At 35.8% G+C, this 19,803-nt stretch overlaps 1 protein-coding gene across 2 annotated transcripts in view; it reads right to left on the reverse strand.

The window, feature by feature from the left end:
* The window catches only part of B3GALT1 (beta-1,3-galactosyltransferase 1), an 802,587-nt gene that overhangs the window by 191,595 nt on the left and 591,189 nt on the right, over nucleotides 1-19,803 (reverse strand). The window contains exon 1 of one of the 2 annotated variants that reach the window (XM_074215787.1): nucleotides 15,601-16,567. The exons of the other annotated variant lie outside the window; for it this stretch is intronic. The gene's annotated coding sequence lies outside the window, so the exon portion shown is untranslated. Of the gene's footprint in view, nucleotides 1-15,600; nucleotides 16,568-19,803 lie in introns of those variants that run through there. 2 annotated transcript variants of the gene reach the window in all.

The raw sequence follows: 19,803 nt of genomic DNA on the forward strand, positions 1-19,803 counted from the left end.
CAATGGGCTCTATTCTTCCCTTCAGGGCCAGGAGGATAGGAGCCAAGCACCCTTCTGAGTAAAGAGGTGAGGACATAAGCTCAGCATGCTCTTCCTTCCCCCTGGTATTCTGTCTGCTAATGAGGCTAATGCCTAGCTAGAGAGAAAAGTTACTGAGAAGGTGTAGCTGCTCCTGCAGCTCAGAGGATCAACAGAAAAACTGTCAAAGTTTTGTTACAAATGGTTATTCTCCATTCAACCTCTGTCACTGTTTCTATCCTTGATATAGTGAACTTAATTTTGGTACAACAACAGAAGGAGATGTAGGAAAAACAGAGAAAAGCCGGGAAAGACGTTTAAAGAATTATGTCTAGAATGTGAACCTGACTGATGAAAACCAATGAAGTACACATTTGGCAAGGAGACAAATGGGGAAAGGGACAAGTTTTTAAAGTGGTTAAGAAAAAGATTCAAAAGTCAAAAAAAGTCAAAAATGGAGGGAAAATATATAGTGTGAACTTGCTTATCCTTTGTGGCTGTAAGAGAAAGTAGAACTATAGTGCCCACTACTTCCTGGCATTGCCATCCACATTAAAGTTTCAAGGTCTGAACTATTCCACTCCCCCCTTTCCCCATACTCCTGGTCACTGCTCTTACTTAATTCTCTGTGACCTCCCCAGGATGTCATCACCTGTTTTTGTTGTTGTTGTTGCTGTTTATTTTGTTTTTAGTGCAGTCCTGCACTAAAACAGTAGCAAAGATAAAATGGGAATTGGCATACTGAGCTACTGCAATTGATGTCCAGACAATTATATAATTGTTTAGTAGGTGAAGTTTGTTTTTCTATGCCCTTCCATCATCTCTTCTTTACTCTCATCCTTCCAATCAGTTCATTCATTCCCAGCTTCTAGTACCCTCATGCTTTTTCATTTATGGTACAAGAAACTAATGAAGTGCTCCATGCTTTAGATCTTTTCCTGTTCTCTTCCAGTCTGTTTCATATTTCTTCAGACCTCCTGCTAGGTAACTAGAGTTAATTTCATAGGTGAATCCATGGCTAAAGTGCTAACAGCTGCTAATGGATTATTTTTAATACCTATCCTGGAGAACATTTACAGGATTAACTATATCCTTCAAAGTAGTACATATTATGGGAATTTTAGGCACCACAATAAGATCATTAGGAAAGATATTTAGGGATAGATTTTCCCTCTTGTCATTTCTCAAATAATGCCATGGCAATAGTTGTCTCATCTGCCTACATTTACGGCAAGTCTTGTTTGCTGTTTTCTCTAGAAAATCAATGGGACTGGGATAATGGGGTACCTGAAGCAGAAGCAAAATCAGATAATTTGGATCTTGTCTGGATTATGGTAAATGTGGTCATACAAGAAAGGTTAAGACTGTACACAGTTACTAACAAATCTAAAGCTATTGTAAATGATGCAGTAAACAGGAACCAGGCAGGGTTAACAAACTAGGAAATCAGCAGGTTGAGAAAAAGGATTAGGCTGAAAAACAATCCTGAAACAAAAACCATGGACAGCTCCTAGGTAGGATTGTTATTCTGAAGTCTAAAGGAAATGGAGAAGTTTGCCCCTTCTCCCCTTTAGGAGACAAACTTTTTCATACTATCTCCAAACCAAAGACAGACCCTTTTTAAAGCATTACTGATTCCCATTGCCAGAAAATGTGTCTTTATACATTAGAAATACTTCAGTGTCTGTCTATGGGAAATGCCAAGAACTCCAGTAGTTTTTAGGTCAATTCTTGAACACAACAGATCACCCATTGGTTTAATATAGGCTGCTCTCCTGAGGTCCTAGAGATCTGGAAGATTCACAGTGGCCTACAACTTAGCAAATACTGTCTTTGAACATCTCACTAGCCTTCCGCTGATCATTCCTAGGACAAATAAGGAAAGTTTATTATAAGGAGAATAATTAAATGTAACGAACAACAATAGAAGATTTAGTGCAGCTAGTAAGAAAACCTTCTCATTGGTTTTGTTAAACAAACTGCTGCTAGGTATTGATTAGTGTGAATAATGAATTCTATGAAGTATCTGCATTCAAATTTGAAGCATATACAGCTATCATTTCTACCTTGTGACTTTCCTCATCATAGTGATGCAGGGAAATGATATAGAGAATTATGAATGTACCTTTAATGATATTAAAATTTTGTGGAGGGCTGTTTGCTTCTGAGATGAAAACTGACGCCCTATTGATTGTATCCTGTCTACCCCTGATGCTATTATTTGTATCTTGTCCCCCATTTCCCCCTTCACCTAACCTTGGCCGTAGATGCTGGCATGACAGTAACTGACATGGGGGTTGAGCACCTTGGGACAGGAAGGACCAGTACACAGCTTAACATTGGAAGGTAACTGGCCCAAGATGGAAGATCACTCCTCAAGCACTGCCTTCTATCTAATCTACCATAGAAAGTTATTTAATAGGAAGCACTGCCCCTTTGAGGTTTTTTGCTTCTTCTGGGCTCCCATTCAGAAGGATGGGCTTTTCTTATGCTCTTCCTTCACCCACATGGAGAACCGTGGGTCTCACACCACATGACCAGGCTAAGTCAAGACTCATGGGCTGCCTGCCCACCCCCCCCAACTCATACTTCACCTCTTCTGTCTTCAGGGTACTTACTGCTTTTCTTACTTATTTTGACCTATGTACTTTATTTTATTTTATAATAAAATCCTGAGCAGTTTTAGCATCCCAGAGAACATGTGAATTCCTTCACCTTTTCAGTGGCCTTAAATCTTCTGTTTTCAATCTCTAAATCTTTAATAATAGGCAACAATGGTTTCAATATTGTGGTTTGCATATGAAATTAAATTGGAATTTTTAGGAGTTTTATGGAAATCACCAACAACATGTAAAAGCCAGTAGATGGCACAGAACCTTTGACTAAATACTTAGTCTAAATGGTACAATAAAGTACTGTAACCATCCCATGAAAACAAAAGAAAAAATTCAGACCTTCTCTTGCATGGGAGGTGGGGCAAAAATTTTGAAGATTTTCCTGATTATGAGGGCACTGTATCTCTAACCCCTATGATGTGGAAGAGATAAACATTGAGTTAGAACCAGTTATCATAACTTCACATGGTACAAATTCAAATGTAACCAAGAAATAATCTTGAAAACATCTTTGAAGTTTTATCATTTAGTTAGCTAAATACAGAAGCAACAACATCCCTATAAATGAGATCCTTGGAAATTTAGAAGCAAATGGTTAGTCCTCAGAATATAGTTTAAAAGATGCATATGTATTTGTATTTAAAACACAGATAGTTTTATATATACATATCTATCTATCTATCTATAACTTTTGGTCTATATTCTAATGATTGACTATGAAGTTAATCAGGAAAATTTATCATATATTATAAAAACCTTACCAAATATTGACCTATATTAATGAAAATAATTTCTGGAATGAGCAACTTGGGTGTCTGCCCATAGCCCCTGAGTCACCCTTGCCGAAGAGAAACAGAAATGCTGAGAACAATAAGGTGATAGTTGGAATAGAAGGAAGCTGCCCCGCAAACAGGAAAGGGTATGGGAGGGGGAGGCAAAAATGTAAAATAGGGAGAAATCTATCATTTAAGGAACTTTAGGAATGAACATAATTCATTCCACATCTGGATAACTGAACATTTCCCCCCCCCTACATTTTGGTTCTGTCAAGAGCTTCATGATAATATAGGTTTATGCTTATATGGCCCTTTATATTTTAGTATGTGACATGTGTCCACAAAGTACACATATACACATATAGTAATAAGCCACATTTATATGTATATGCACACACATGTGTATGTGTGTACAAATACACACATACACACATGCATACATTTTGTCCTTAAAATTTATGCAATATAGGTATTATTAACTTAATTTTACAAATAAGAAAACTTAGGCTTAGAGAAATCATACTTTTAATAAATGACACGTGAGTAAGGGGTATTTCTTGGATAATTTCATTGTTCATTTTTAGTATTCAATTTGTGGTGCTTCGTTTAAAAGTCCAGATTCTCCAACTTCTTGTTTATTTTGTGAATTCTAAGTATACCTATTAAGAATCATATAATTGATGCAATAAATTTAACAAAGTTGCAAGATTAAAAATAAATTCACAGGAATCATGCACATTTCTGTTTATTATTCAAAAGAAAACTTTTAAAGAAGAAATTCTATTCAAAATAATTTTAGATGTATAAAATATTGGATATTGGTAGTCTATCTACCAAGACACATGTAGATCTATGTGAATGCAACTATAAAAACACTTTTTAGAGGCAGACAGAACTGAATAATCAGAAAAATATTAATTGCTCATGGGTAAACCATGCCAATATAGTGAAAATGTCAATAGTACACCTAAATTAATTTATTTAAGTGCCATAACAATCAAATTAACAAAATATTACTCTAGAAAAATAATAATGAAATTTATCTATAGGAGCAAATTGTCAAGAATGTCAAGGTAAATAAAACAAGGGTCTTGAAACTATGCTACATAGCAGCAAACACCAAGAATCCTCTGGATTTCATAAGCAGTTGGATTGTGGTTGCTCAATATAATTTAAAGATGCTGACACACATGATCATTGTTCGATTAGATTTTTAATAGTAATTCCTTTTTGTATAGTATTAAGAACAATAATCATGATTGTAGTGAGCTACATAAGAAAGAACTTGAATCTTCATTAAAGGAATTTGAAATAGACAATTAAAAGATATTTGGGGATCTTAGGACAATTTGGAGTTCTCTCTTTATGCAATATACCTAGACTATTCAGGCAGATGGTTAAAGATAGGTCCAAGATGTTGAAACCAATTTTCTTTGATTTACTGTAGTTCCTTTAATGTAACTGAATATTGTAGTTAGTCATTATTTAAATAACTGATAATATATTTATATAATATCAAGAGAAAGGAAGGGTGTAAGTATTCCATTTATAATGAATTACAAGGGACCATTAACTTCAGAGTATCAGTAGGAGAAATAATCCTCTATCAACGGAATTTACTCTTACATTACAATATACTAACTGTGTACCCTACATCAAAGCATTTACTCATACAGAAAACCAGAGTAAACAACTAATGGCACAAACTATAAACTTTTGAAAAGACTAATTAGGTTTATCCCTTTATCCTCTTTACATAAAGCATTCTTTTCTGCCAAAAACAATAGATAACAATACAGTAAATGGTAATTTCCTAGGAGAATGTAATCAAAATGAATAGACAGGAAAGGCTTTATAATATTCTAGGATTCAAGAACACAAAGCACTGTCCTCATGATTATAAGGATTGGCCTGTCATACTCATCCTCCAAAATGTGTCAGCAAGGGTGAAGGAAACGTCATAAATGGGGAAAATTTGTCTTCCTCATATCTGGAGGAAACTTTGGAAATGCTATTCTCCTCTCCAGGGCTCAGCATCCATTTATTTCAAATAAAAACAAAATCCTAACTTTGCCCCCGTATTTTGGTTTCCTGTCTTTTATTTCTATAAAGAGAGAAATTCCTTCTGTGGGAAGTGCAGATGTGGAATGAATTATGTTCATTCCTAAAGTTCCTTAAATGATAGATTTCTCCCTATTTTACATTTTTGCCTCCCCCTCCCATACCCTTTCCTGTTTGCGGGGCAGCTTCCTTCTATTCCAACTATCACCTTATTGTTCTCAGCATTTCTGTTTCTCTTCGGCAAGGGTGACTCAGGGGCTATGGGCAGACACCCAAGTTGCTCTGGGTACATAAAACAAATTGCCTGAAACCATGTATATTTGCTCTGGCACATAAACTAAATTGTCTGTAACACTGAGTGTTTGTGACGATGAATACACCTCGATGGCAGGCACTGTCTGAGAATAGGATCTGACTCAGAAAGTGAAACTTTAAACAAGAAGAAAAACTGAATGGAACAACAAGATGGAATCTCATGGGCTCATCAGTAGCTTTTACAAACAAATCATATGCCTTCTCCCTCCTTTCCCCTTCTCTGAGACAATAAACAGTTTGCAATATATTCTGAGGATATATTAAACACAAGTCAGGCAGCTGCCAGCCAGAGAAACCTATGTAATCAATTCAGACTGATCTCAGGAAGAAAAACAGAGCAGGAATGATAGCAAGGACTGTAAAAATATGTGGCAGGGGAATCTGTTTTGGTCAGAAATGTAAAGAATACAGTAATGATTCAAGAACATATTCAATAATTTTTGACTAGGTAAAAGAAGTCATTCTTTGTCTCCTTCCTTACCTAGACTTGAATGGGCATTGCCTCAGTCAAAATGAAATCTTAGAAATACCTTAGTTTAAAAAGGTCAGTGTCTCCCACTGCATCTGGGGCCAGTTATAATCCTCCTGATCTATATATTGCCACTGGACCCAGATGGCTCTGGAGGAGACAATGACTTTTCATAGCTCTCCCTCACTTACATCCAAATCACTTGCAAGTTCATGGCATTCCCTTTCCTAGTGTCATTATCCTCTTTGAAAATGAAAGACAAAGAACAACAAAAGAATATAGTCATTAGAACATGATTGAAAACTCAAATCATCAAAAATAACATGGTCCTGGTAATATTTGTTGAATGAATGAATGAATAAAGTTCTGGTGTGTCCTTTCCCTATAACCCTTCATCTATTTGGGTGTGGAATTATTTAAAATTTCTCCTTTGGCAGAGTTCACCACACCAAGAGAGGATAGAATTGCATGTTTTACAAGTTAGTGACAGGGATTGACTTCTTGACATGAATATTTAGATTGTGACTGTGCTTACTGTTTAAATATCTGGATGGAAACACAAAAGAATCATATCATTTATATGTTGGTATGATGTAAAATAAAACCCATTCAGAAGACTTTTTTTTGCTTCCACTTAGATTTTAAGAAATATCAATACACACATAGATCAGACATGTAAAAACAAATGGGTAAATGTAGTAACATCAGAGTTATAATGTTGGCAGTACTGCAAAAAAGGCTGATTTATAGTCATCATCTTAATAGAAATGAGATTCATACCATGTTTGGCAGCAATTCAGAAGGTAGTAGGTACTTCTAGATATTTTATTACTATGAGGTTTCTATTTCAACAAGAGATTAGCATATTGTACCTGGACTAGAGGGTCTATTCTATCAGTATGAGTTTTTATCAGTGTCCTGGGTTATAACACTGCTGATAACAGTGAAAAAAAATTTCACAATTTGTTTGGTTTAACATAAACTAAGTTTCTTAAAGAGCTAGAAATTCATCATATAGTAATATAAATTCAGATATCATTATTCTTCGATACATTTCAAAACAATTTACAGCCCAGATCATTTTAATCTCAGCAGGTTCTAAACTAATACCTATAAGAATGATGCCATAATAGTGTAACTAGGTCAAATGGCAAAATAAGGGCATTTTATTCCTATAAAAACTTCCCTACAAAGAATTCATTTTACTTTCATTTCAACAAAAATTGATTAAGCAGTCTTTATTAATTAATTAATTTAGTTAGTTATCTTTTCTACTTTTTTGTTAGGTTTTTGTCCTAATCATCATGCTTGTCATTTCTTATAGCACAGTAATATTCCATTACAATCAGGTACCACAGGTTTTTTAGCCATTCTCCAATTGTTAGACATCCCTTCAATTTCTAATTCTTAGTCTCTACAAAAAGAACTGTTATAAATATTTCTATACAAATAGGTCCTTTTTCCTTTTTTTGAATACTTCTGTGATATAGACCTAACAGTGGTATAGCTGGATCAAAGGGTATGTAAAGTTTTATAGTCCTTTGGGCATAGTTCCAAAGTGCTCTCCAGAATGGTTGAATCGGTCTACAATTCCATCAACAATGCATTAGTGTCCTAGTTTTCCCACAAATCCTCCAACATTTAATATTTTCCTTTTTTTTTGGTCATAGTCAATCTGATAGTTATAAAGTGGTATCTCAGAATTGTGTTAATGTGCATTTCTCTAATAGTGCACTATAGCATTTGAATATGTTCTATGACTATGAATAGCCTCAATTTCTTTGCCTGTTCATATCCTTTGACCACTTATCAATTGGGGAATGACCTATATTTTTATAAATTGACCCAGTTCTCTATATGTTTAAGAAATGAGGTCTTTATTGGATATACTTATCAGTTTTTGCTTTCCTTATAATTTTGGTTGCGTTGATTTTGTTTCTGTACATGCACACACACATATATGTGTGTGTATATATATATATATAAATCATTTTAAAATTGTATATGATCAAATTATATTTCAATTTTGTAATGTTCTCTCTGTCTTTGGTTCTAAATTCTTTCCCATCCATAAATATGACAAATAAATTATTCTATCACTTCATTGATGTAATTTACCCTTTCATTTTTATACTAATAATTTGGTTTTCTTTTTTAAATCAAAAAACTTCCAACAGTTTATCTATTTATTTTTTCCTAAAACTAGCTTCTAATTTTATTTATGAATTCAGTGATTTTCTTACTTTCAATTTTACTAATCTCTACTTTGATTTCAGGATTTCCAATTTGGAAATTTAAAAATTTTTTAGTTGCATTCCCAGTTCATTGATCTATTTTTTCCTTATTTTGTTTTTATAAGCAATTATAGATAAAAATTTTCCTTTAAGTACTGCTTTGGTAGTATCTCATAAATTTTAGAATGTCTCATTTTTTGTCATTTTCTTTAATGAAACTAGCAATTATTTATATGATATATTCTTTTACCTATTTTTTTTAGGATTAGACTTCATTTTCAATTTGATTTTAATTTCTCTTTTCATTATCCATTATTGAATACATTTTTATTGCATTATGATCTGAAAAGGATGCATTTACTATTTCTGATTTTCTACTTTTTGTTAGGAGGTTTTTATGTCCTAATATATGATCAATTTTTATTAAGTGCTATGTACTACTGAGATAAAGGTACAATTCTATCTATTTCAATTCAATTTTCTTCAGAGATCTATCATTTTTAGCTTTTCCAGAATTTTATTCTTCCCTTTAACTTCTTTCTTATTTTGTTAGATTTATACAGTTCTTAGAGGCAAAAGTTGAGTTCCCCCATACATAAACTATGGATATATTCCTTTTAATTGCTCTTTTATTAATAAAATTCTTGAGTACAAATATTATCTTGCCATATAAAAATATAAATTTATTGAAATTTTGCTATTTGCTTTTTTATTTGTATCTTTTTTAACTTTTTATGTTTGCCTTGAGTCTTATATTTGGAGGTCAAATTTTTTTATTCAACTCTAGTCTCATAATTGATGAAGATGATATTTTTGTTCTCAAAGAAGATCATGACGTCAGAGGGTTGATGACATGACAAGCAAGTGAATTGGAATTGAATGATGGAGTACTTTGATAAGTCACCAACCTCACTCTCTTTTCCAGAGCCATCTGGGTCCAGTGGCCACATATGGATCAGAATGATTGGAGATGTCCCTGGATGCAAGGCAATCAGGATTAAGTGACTCATCCAAGGTCACACAACTAGGAAGTGTCAAGGGTCTGAGGTCACATTTAAACTCAGGTTCTCTTGACTCCAGGGCTGGCATTGTATATAGGAAGGCTCAAAAGTTCTCTAGTTCAATTAATGGTCATTTTCCCCCTGAAAGATGATACTCAATTTTTCTGGGTATGTGATTTTTGGTTGTAATCCTAACTCCTTTGCCTTCCAGTATATCATATTCCAAGTTCTCTAGTTCCTAACTGTGGAAGTTATCAAATCTTGTGTAATCCTGACTGTAGTCCCATAATTATTTGAGTTACTGCTTTTTAACTGCTTACAGTGTTTTCTTCTTGGTCTGTGAGCTCTGGATTGGCTATAATGTTTCTGGTCCTTTTTTTATTTTGGGATCTCTTTCAAGTGGTGATTATTTCCTTCTTTCAATTTTTATTATACCTTCTGATTCTAATAGATCAGGGCCATTTTCTTTGATGTTTTCTTCAAAGATTTTGCCCAGGTTTTTTTTCCTCCTCCTTTGGTCAAGGCTTTTGAATTGACCAGTAATTTTTATTTTATTTCTCCTGGAACTATTTTCTAAGTCAGTTGCTTTTTCAATGAGGATTTTGTTTTGTTGAATTGTCTTGATGTAAAATAGAATCATTAGCTTCTACTTACTCAATTCTAATTTTTAAATAATTATTTTCTTTAGTGATATTTTGTACATTTCCTTTCCTAATTTTCAGGAAATTATTTTCCTTGGTAAATTTTTGTATATATTTTCCCATGCTCTCGACATTTTTCATGATTCCCTTGCTTTACTCTCATCTCTCCCCCCCAGTATTTCTTCTATTTATCTAATTTGATTTTTAAAATCTTTATAAGTCTATCTTAGGAATTCTTCTTGGATCTGAGACCAAATTACATTTTTTTTTCAGGTTCTACATGTAGCCATTTGGATACTATTCTCCTTTTCTAAATTTATGCCTTGATTCTCCCTGTCACCATAATAACTTTCTATGGCCAAGTTCTTTTTGTTATTGTTGCTATTTTTTCTGCCTTTTTTAAAATGGGAGAGCTGGGTTCTTGTCATGCATTGTCCCAAGCTTTTTGTGCTAGGGTTTAGGGTTTTATTGCTGGTTTTCACTGGAATTCAGGATTTAGCTGCTTGCTTTCATTGGACAGTAGGTTATCCTTTTGGCTTGCAATGGAGTGATGGGCTTCCTCTGGGTGTGTGTGTGTGTGTGTGTGTGTGTGTGTGTGGGAGGGTGTTAGCTGCTGGCCTGCCCCAGACTTGATGCCCTGCTGTTGGGTTGCTATGAAAACAGGGTTTCTCAGGAGATAAGGGGGAAAGAGGGGTATCTTTATTTTAAGATTTTATTTATTTTGAGATTTACATTTTTCCCCTAATCTTCCTTCCCTCCCCTCCCCAGAAGGCAATCTGTTAGTCTTTACAATGTTTCCATGGTATACATTGATCTAAGTTGAATGTGATGAGAGAGAAATCATATCCTTAAAAAAGAAAAATAGAGTATAAGAGATAGCAGAATCACATAGTAAGATAATGCTTTTTTTCCCTAAATTAAAGGTTTTTGTTCAAACGTCATGATTCTTTCTCTGGATACAGATAGTATTCTCCATCACAGATACACCCAAATTGTTGCACTGATGGAATGAGCAAGTCCGTTAAGGTTGACCATCACTTCCATGTTGCTGTTAGGATGTACAATGTTTTTCTGGTTCTGCTCATCTCACTCAGCATCAGTTCATGCAAATCCTTCCAGGCTTCCCTGAATTCCCATCCTTCCTGCTTTCTATTAGAACAATAGTGTTCCATCATATACATATGCCACAGTTTGCTAAGCCATTCCCTAATTGAAGTACATTTACTTACTTTCCAATTCTTTGCCACCACAAACAGGGCTGCTATGAATATTTTTGTACAAGTGATTTTTTTACCCTTTTTTCATAATCTCTTCAGAGTATAGACCCAGTAGTGGTATTGCTGGGTCAAAGGCTATGCACATTTTTGTTGTGCTTTGGGTATAATTCCAAATTTCTCTCCAGAAAGGTTGGATGAGTTCATAGCTCCACCAACAATGTATTTGTGTCCCAGATTTCCCACATCCCTTCCAACATTGATCATTGTCCTTTCTGTTCATATTAGCTAGTCTGATATGAGGTGGTATCTCAGAGATGCTTTAATTTGCATTTCTCTAATAAGTAGTGATTTAAAGCAATTTTTCATATGACTATGGATTGCTTTGATTTCCTCATCTGTAGATTGCCTTTGCATATCCTTTGATCACTTGCCAATTGCGGAATGGCTTTTTTTTTGAAAATTTGACTCAGTTCTCTGTATATTTTAGAAATGAGTCTTTTGTCAGAAATACTAGTTGTAAAAATTGTTTCCCAGTTTACTACATTTCTTTTGATCTCGGTTACAGTGGTTTTATCTGTGCAAAAGCTTTTTAATTTAATGTAATCAAAATTATCTAGTTTGTTTTGAATGATGTTCTCCATTTCTTCCTTGGTCATAAACTGCTTCCCTTTCCATAGATTTGACAGGTAAACTACTCCTTGATCTTCAAATTTGCTTATAATATTGTTTTTTATGTCTAAATCCTGTATCCATTTTGATTTTATCTTGGTATAGTGTATGAGGTGTTGATCTAATCTAAGTTTCTTCCATACTAACTTCCAATTTTCCCAACAGTTTTTATTGAAAAGAAAGTTTTTATCCCAATAACTGGACTCTTTGGGTTTATCAAAGAACAGATTATTATTATCATTTCCTGGTGTTGCATGTAATCTATTCCACAGATCCACCACTCTATTTCTTAGCCAATACCAGGCAGTTTTGATAATTGATGCTTTATAATATAATTTTAGATCTGGTAAGGCTAAATCACCTTCTTTTGCACATTTTTTTCATTGAATTAAGAGGGGTCTCTTTTCACCAGTCCAGGAGCAGGGTTACATTACTGGTCAGTAAGAAGATAAAGGCTACTCTGGTGGCTTGTGCTGAGGGTGAGGTTGCTAGAGAGGGATCTTACTATGCCCAGGTGACTTCTGGTTTACAGGAGAGTAGGGTCTCACTGGTGGAGTGCCCCAGACTTGGAGTGTTGCTGCAGGTCCCTTGCTAAGAGACTAACTGCTTGCTGCTATTTTTGGACCTCACTCTCTTTCCACCCCAGTGAGACAGATCTTTCCTGCAGACCTGGGGGCTTCCCTGATCTTAGATCAATTTTAAGGTAGTTTCCTAGTAGTTTAGAGGGGAAATTGGGAGAGCTTCAATAGCTTCCTTCCTCACTCTGCCATTTTTTGCACTAGAAGTCACTAAGAGTATGTTTTAAGGTGAGGAGGTGAGACAAAGAGGTAAAGAAAAGATTTATGAAAAAGAGATCTAAACACGGTCATAAAAGAGAGAGGAATGAGTGCTCAAGAAATATAAAGAAGAGAACTCAATTTCAGAAGGAATCATTACTTCCTTTGAACTGAAGGGAAGAATAGGATGATGGATGATGACATTAAAAAATTATGAGGAGTAGAGGAAGGAAATAGAGAAAATGTAGATAGGCAATGAGATAGAGTGGATCAAGTACTGGAGTTGAAATCAAGAAGATCTGTGTTCTAAGCCTACTTCAGAGAATTACTAGCTAGTGACTCTGGCAGTTAAACTTCCTCACCTGAGTTTCTTCATCTGTAATATAGGAGTAATAATAGAATCTACCTCACAGGGTTGTAGATGGATCAGTGCACCACACCATATAGATATGAGATAGCTTACCTTCTTAGGAAAGTACAAAGCAAAGCCATGTGCTGAGAAAGGAGGAGGAAAAGATAGAATGGGGGGAGGGCTAAAGGGAAGAATAAAAAGTCAGGAATATAGGACAGATCTGACCTTTTCTTACCCCTATTCAAAAAGCTCCAATGATTCTTTATCACCTCCAGGCTCAGATACAAAATTCTCTGGAGTTCATCTTTCACGATCAGACTCACCTATTTTTTCAGTCTTCTTGCTCCTTTTGCCCACCACATGATTTTTGATACAGTGAACATCCATCTCCCATTTTTTGATTTCCCCACATTAAATACTAACACCATTTTGGGATTTTGAAACTGAGTGCAATAATTTTAGAGATGATAAAAAATGGTGTTAGTATTTAAAGTGGGGAATCAAAAAATGAGAGATAGGTACTAACTGGTATTGAAAATTGCTTTGAAAGTGGGCTGCTTCCATCTGAACCAGCTGTAACCTTCATGTGGACTTGTATTCCAATTATTAATTATTACACAATGCTTTCACATGGTGATTTTCTGGCCAGCATAACTGAAGTTCATTGCTTGGCATTATATTACACTTTTAATAATAGGAATTACAATAAACAACAGAGAAGAAATTTGTTCTAATTATAGAAATTTCTTTTAGGTTGCCTTTTTACATAATGATTTCTCTACTTTCTGTCATTTGGGATATGATCAATACCAATGGGCAAGACAGTGCTTTTTTGTCAAGATGTAAAATGATTATAGACTTTCTACCAGTCTTGAGGACTCAATGAATAACAATCTCATCAAAAGAACTTGGAAGCAGAGTGTCTTAATTTCCCTCATGTAAAAAATAAAAATAATAATTGTTCTGATTTATCTGAGGATTGTCTGAAAGGATCAAGGGTAGTAAATGAACACTTTTTAATGTAACCCATTTTTCCCTCAGGGTATTCCTCAATTATTCCTACTTCTAACATCTTCTATTCTGACCTTGCTCACAATTGGTTATCAGTTAACCTCAATCAAGGTCTTAACTGATAACTAAGTAGTTAGCTTAATAATGGCTTAAAATATGTAACCAGCAGATGTTATTGTGAAGTAAGGTTTGGCTGTATACACAAAAACAGATATAAATTAAATACTTACTCTTATTCTTCTCACTACCACCCTAGAAAATCTGTGTATGACAGTCTTTCCAGAATACTCCATCTTCTTCCCACTAGGTGAACCAGAAGGTGGAACCTAACCTTAGTCCATATCTCTCTCCTGCCCCTTGTTTAGATGGAGAGAAGAGACTATTTGAGGGTATCTCAGTTCAAAGTGACCTGACTATTTTAAAAAATGATTCATTTTAGCATAGGGGTGAATTAACCCTGTTTCACATAGAATGTCTTTGCAATTTAGGAAATAATACAATTATTAATGAAATCATAAACATAAAAATTCTCTTGAAATTGGCTCACTCTCCATAGGATGCCTCTTCTGGCTTAATTGTTTTTATGAAAACTAAACTATTTGTTGGTATCCTTCATTACCCTTTCTCCTGCATATAATTGAATAAAAGAAATGCATCCTCTTCCTCCCACTCATCACTATTCTATCCATCCATCCATCCATCCATCCACCAGTGGAAGAATTCATATGCTTGGTGTAGACATCCTCTACTACTCACCAATGAGCTTGAGAGTCCCTCCATTACCCTCAACCTGGTTTAGTCCACCTGCTGAAACAGTTTACCAGGGTCTGGCTGCTGTGCATGCTACAGCTTCTTGGAGCCACAGGTGGCTCAAGTGGACATCAAAGGTGGAAAGCAGCCCTGAAAAGGGCCCAACAGCCCTTACAATTAGATACTAGTCTTCTTTGAAAACACCCTGTATGGCCATGAAGCCAGCTGAAGCAGATGCTATAGAGCATTTAGAGCTTTACTCTATCTTGCTATGCTAGATAATGATCATTTTGGAAGAGAGAGGGAAGTGTTGACTTCGTGCAGCTCCACTTAAATCAAATTTATGTATACAATAAAAGACATCAGTCATAACCATTCCTCAACAGGTAAGTGAGCTGAAGGTGTGGATACACTGGGAGCTGTAGTCACAACCCTGCACATAGGTGGCCCAGGCCATAGGCTCATTTATAGACTGAAGCAGCAGTGGGATTTGGCAACCCCCTAGTGACTGATCAGTTCTTTCAAGGAGCACACTGTTCACCTTCTGATGTGAGGAAGTGGCTAGAAAAAGTGCCCTGCAAATTGCCTGCTTACCCAACCCTGATCTGATTACCACAGCAGGTGGGAAATCCCATAGTGTGGTGAAGACGCACAAAAAAATCTACAAAAACTTCTTCAAAGAAGATTCCACTCACCATCAGTGCATGTTCACACACTCAAAGACTACACGAGATCCAATAGACCTGAAAGACTAATAGCTCTTGTTGCGAGAGAATTCAGCAGGTATGGTGTCCAAATAGCAGCCCTGAGAAAAATAAGGTTGACAAATGAAGGCCAGCTTACTGAAGTTGGAGATGGATACATGTTTTTCTGGAGTGGTTGCAGTGAAAGGGAATACTGTGAAGCTGGGGTAGGTTTTGGAATCAAAACTAATCTAGTCAACATTCTTGAAGGCTCCTAAAAGGATTGAATAACAGGCTCATATAAATGAGATTGTCACTTCCAAGAAAACACCTTACCACCATCATCAGTGCCTATGCTACCACCATGATGAAGTTAAAGAAAGATTTTAAGAGACTTTTCTCATCAATGTACTAAAAGAAAACAAGCTTATAATTCTGGATGACTTTAATGCTAGAGCAGGCTCAGATTACCAGACATGGCAGGGAGTCCTTGGGAGGAATGGAGTTGGAAACAGCAATAGCAATAGTCACCTTCAACTTAATACTTGCCCATCTCATGACCTTCTCATCACAAACACTGTCTTCCATTTGCCCAAACACAATAAATCTTCCTGGATGCACCTCATAGCAAACATTGGTATCTGTTAGACCATGTGATTATAGGGAGAAGAGACAGAGAGGATGTGAGAGTGACAAAGACAATGTGTGGTACAGAGTGCTGGACCAATCACAGACTCATCCTCTCTAAGCTCAATATTCACATTTGCCCCAAGGCAAAATGAACACTAGAAGAATTAATCAAAAGATTACAATATCTCTCTGAGTGGGAACAGTTTATTGGTAACTTGGAGGGAAAACTGAGCCAACACACAGATGGCAACAGTGCAGCAGAAAAGGAGTGGGCAGCTTTCAGAAATCTGGTGTACTGCAATGTATTTGCTCCTCTGGGTCGAAACATTGGCAAACACCAAGATGATGAAAATAATGGGGAAATACATAGGCTGCTAAATGAAAAACAAGAACTCCACAGGATATACCAGCAGGGTAGTTTATTCATTTCTAAGAAGGCAGCATTTAATTCCATCAAAAGTAAAGTCCAAGTGAAGCTTAGAGAGATGCAGGACTCTTAACTCAGTAAGAAGGCAGATACAATTCAATTTTATGCAGGCAGCAATAAACCAAAATACTTTTATGATTCCATGAAGACTATTTATTGGCCAGAGACATATGGTGCTTCTCAATTACTCAGTGTTGATGGATCCATATTGATTAAGGCAAGGGACATGATCCTAGAGAGATGGGCTGAACATTTCCATAGTGTTCTTAACAGACTATCATCATTCAATGCAGAAACCATTGACTGTTTACCTCAAGTTTAAGTCAATCAATCTGCAGTTGAAATTTCAGCCAAAGAGAAGTTTTTGAATGCCATTAGGCTCCTTTCAAGTGGCAAAGTACCTAATGCTGATCCTATTCCAGCTGAGATCTAAGATGGGGGGTCCATTGCTCCACCAAAAACTGACTGACATTTTCCAGATTATATGGCAAGAAGAGAATTCCCCAAGAATTCAAGGATGCCTCCATCATCCATCTCTATAAAGGTAAAGGGAATAGATTGTCCTGTGACTATCACAAGGATATTTATCTTTCAATCATTGCTGGTAAGATTCTTGCCAGAGTCCTTCCCAATAGGCTGATCCTTCACCTCGAAGATGAGCACCTCCCCGAGAGCCAGTGTGGCTTCAGAAAGGGTCAAGCAATAGTCAATATGGTGCTTGCTGCCTGACAATTTCAGGAAAAATGCCAGGAACAGAACAGAGGTCTGTATACAACATTTGTAGATCTGACCAAAGCCTTTGATACCACCCATCATAAGGGTTTATGGAAAATTATGTCAGAATTTTCTTGCCCAGAGAAGTTCATCAGTATTGTACATCAATTGCATGACATTTTGCTTGTCCAGGTTCTAGATAGTGGATGATACTCTCAAGATTTCCCAGTCACCAATGGAACAAAACAATGATTTTTAGCATGATATTTTCATCATGTTATCATCAAAAATCTTCACTGAGGTTGAACATGGCTTCAAGGTCAGCTCCCACACTGATGGCAAATTCTTCAACTTGAAAAGGCTACAAGTTAAGACCAAGGTGGACAGAATATTGGTGCATGATCTTTTGTTTGCAGATGATTGTGCTCTCAATACAGCCTCTGATGCTGAGATGTAACAAAGTATGGATGGATTCTCTGCTGCTTGTGCTAATTTTGGTCTGACAATTAATACCATGAAAACACAGGTGCTCCATCAGTCAGCACCACACCATCCATTTGTGGAACCATCGATTACAGCAAATGGGGAAAATTTGCATACTGTGGACAAGTTCACTTGTCTTGGCAGTGTCCTTCCCAAGGAGGTACATATTAGCATGGTTAACATTTGCATTGCCAGAACAAACTCAGTATTTGGGAGGCTCAAAAAGAAAGTATGTGAGAGAAAAGGTATTAGACTGACTACCAAACTGAATGTCTACAGAGTTGTTGTGCTGACCTCATTGCTATATTTCTATGAAACCTGGACAGTCTACCAGTGCCATGTCAGGAAACTTGAATCGTTTCCATTTAAATTATCTTAGGAAGATTCTGAAGGTCACCTGGCAGGAGAAGATACCAGACACTAGGGTTCTTTCTCGAACTAAACTGCCAAGCATTCCAACATTACTACAGAGAATGCAACTATGATGGGCTGGACACATTGTTAGAATGCCAGATATAAGCTTGTCAAAAAAACTGTTTTAAGAAGTCACATAGGGCAAGAGCTCACAAGGGGATTAGAACAAGTGATACTGAGACACCCTGAAGGTCTCATTGAGGAACTTTGGAATTGATATACAGCATGGGAGACACTGGCATAGGACTGCCCAGCATGGCCCTCATCAGTGAGGGTGCTGCACCCTATGAAGAAGGCAGCATTGAAGCAGCTCAAAGGAAACATGACACCCATAAGTTAGAGAGCCCCAACTGTTCAGATGGACCATTTATGCCAAATCTGTGGTACAGCATCCCAGATTCATATTGGTCTGCTCAGCCACAGTGGGATACATTATTTGTCTCAAACATAGTGATGTCATTTTGGTCTTCTGTGATAAAGAAGGACAGGAAGAACCAACTCACCACTACCAATACCCCCACTACCACAATTGATATAGAAACTACTTTATGCCTAGAATTTTACAAACATTATATAATTAGAACCTCACACAAGGTCTAGAAATTTTATTATTATCCCCATTTTATCACTGAAGAAATTGAGGGAAGTAGTAGTTAAGTGACTTACCCAAGGTCATACAACTAGAAATTATCTGCAACTGTGTTTGAATTCAAATCTTCCTAATTCTAGACTCAGTGCTTTATTCACTGCACTGCTTAGCTACATCAACAAGAAGTTATGATTCTTCACAGTTATTTTATATGAAACAAAAATCAGGAAATAGAGAAAATTATATTTTAAAATGTCCATTGGTGATAGGCACAAAGAAAAAATTGACTTTGTAATTCTCAACAAAAAAAATAGACACAGTGGTATTCTCTCTCATTCTTTCTCTCTCATCATCGTTTTACCTTTGTTGTTTTTTTTCTTTCTTTGTCTATTCTTCTTTCATTCACTGTTAACTCTTTTGGTCTCAGTGTCTTTTAAAATCAAAAAGTGAACAGCCCCTTAAATATTCCAACTCATTACCCTTTCCCAAGTTCAGAGCTTAACTTTTGCAATAATTTCTCTTTGGAATTAACATTCCTAGGGTTCATTGTTATGTTTTAGATTTTTTTTTCCAGTCTTGCACAGAGAGAGGAGAAAACAAACTGTCCCTTTAAGAGAAAGTCCCTATTTAGTTAATGACAAAACTGTGGAATTTCAAGTGTAAGCAGCCTTCTATCTTAGTATATATTTCCTTGGCAGAGGAACATTCACAAAGGGTAGTGTATGTAATGTATATAATATATATATATGTATGTATATGTATACATCAACACATGTTTTAATGTCCTTTATATGTAATATTATACATATATACATATCTGCATTTATTATACCTATATATATATATATAACCCTTCATCCCTGGTGTATATGCATTTTTAAGATGATCTCTTGAATAATAGAACAAATGAGTCCTTTCTCTTCTTCCTCTCCCTCCTTTTCCTCTTTCTGTAATAACC

Source organism: Macrotis lagotis, chromosome 1, assembly GCF_037893015.1.
Source record: "Macrotis lagotis isolate mMagLag1 chromosome 1, bilby.v1.9.chrom.fasta, whole genome shotgun sequence".
Taxonomy (NCBI): Eukaryota; Metazoa; Chordata; class Mammalia; order Peramelemorphia; family Peramelidae; genus Macrotis; species Macrotis lagotis.